This window comes from Hibiscus syriacus, unplaced genomic scaffold (assembly GCF_006381635.1).
Source record: "Hibiscus syriacus cultivar Baekdansim isolate YM2019G1 unplaced genomic scaffold, ASM638163v2 tig00110483_pilon, whole genome shotgun sequence".
NCBI classification, from domain to species: Eukaryota; Viridiplantae; Streptophyta; class Magnoliopsida; order Malvales; family Malvaceae; genus Hibiscus; species Hibiscus syriacus.
Window position 1 is genome coordinate 2,667,120 of NW_024062759.1, and position 1,447 is coordinate 2,668,566.

Consider the following 1,447-nt stretch of genomic DNA (forward strand, 5'->3'; position numbering starts at 1 on the left):
GAGCGAATTCTTGGATCTTACTGTCATGCTCCTTAAGCAATTGATCTACATTCTCGGATGGAACAAGTAATGGACCCGAAACGTAGATTTTGTTTCCCCTAGGACCACGACCATGCTGGGTAATATAGCATTCATAAGAATACACATGTTTTAGAATACATTATATGTTCACATGAAAGCCAGGTTTAGAATTGCAGCTTGTATAGAGGTATTGGATATGTGAACTGCAAAACTACACCGTTATGTATCATTATTCAGCTGTTATAACTCCCGAAATTATATCATGTAACTCTTGATATTAACAGCTTGTCTCCTCTGTACAAAGCTGTAAATCAGTCCAGTATCCGCGCGGATGTGTCGAAGATACGTATTACCACGACCACGACCACGACCACAACCGAGCCGAGCCGAGCCGAGCCGTGACGAGACGAGACGAGACGGACAGCGGCGGCGGTGCGCGAGAGCCCCCTTGTTCTCTATCACTCAATAAGGAAGTGAAATATCAAGCCTTAAATACCATTCTCAATAGTATTTTCAACACTATGTAGGCTTGAACATTACCAACAAGAGGGATCAACCAAAAAACCAGAAAATCCATCTGTGTTACGAGCGTTCAACATCTGACTCATGCTCTTCAAATTAGGATGCGGTTCTATTCTCTGTAATTCGAGGAGCAAGAGGCGAAGCAATTAGCGAAGAAAAAATGTCATCTAGTTGCATATGATTGGCATTCGAACGAATAGGCATCAAATCTTCTGAAGAACAAAAATACCAGCAACGACGTGGTCAGCTCAGCATTAGAATTGGATGATGTCATAGAAACCAGTTCCTTCTGCCCCCTCCTTTCGATGTCAACCCTTGACCTGCTCCCAACTGTTCTTTGCCTAAGATAATATAAGAAGAGGTTAATCTTAATGATCCAGAAATAAAATCTATACAACGCTGATTTTTTAATTCAATAATAATCAAATTTAACATATACCTTCGAGCTTCTTCGTCCCGCAGCTTAGCATCGATCTCCTTGTTACGAGGATATTTGGGTAAACTTGAAGGATCACATGCAAAAGGTTGTGTTGTAAAGAACTGAAAGAAGGCCACAGAAAAAATAAGTGAAACTTGTCCCAACCGCCTTTCGGGTGAACCCGGAATTTAACTTCGATTTAAATAAAATATTGGAGTCGCCACCGATCATTTAAAAAATATTTAGGTTGATCGGATACCATCTTACCTGATCTAATTTTTACCATAAATATGTCGGACTCGGGAGTCGGTTACAGTTAAGGAAATATTAGCACCCTAGAACTGCCATTTCGGTATCATTTAATTTATCGATTGTCTTAATTACAAAAATTAAAATTAAAATTACAAAATTCGATCATAATTATTTATCTTTTGATCAATTAAAATTATCCCTAAAAATCATAAATAAAGTAAAAAAATAAAACCA

General features: G+C 38.4%; 1 long non-coding RNA gene across 1 annotated transcript; it reads right to left on the reverse strand.

Moving 5' to 3' along the window:
* Window positions 1-566: 566 nt before the first annotated feature.
* Window positions 567-1,024, reverse strand: LOC120129187. Its single transcript, XR_005516716.1, has 3 exons — window positions 983-1,024; window positions 773-884; window positions 567-659 (listed from the first exon to the last, which is right to left on the reverse strand). It is a non-coding gene; the product is annotated as an uncharacterized LOC120129187 (long non-coding RNA).
* Window positions 1,025-1,447: the final 423 nt, after the last annotated feature.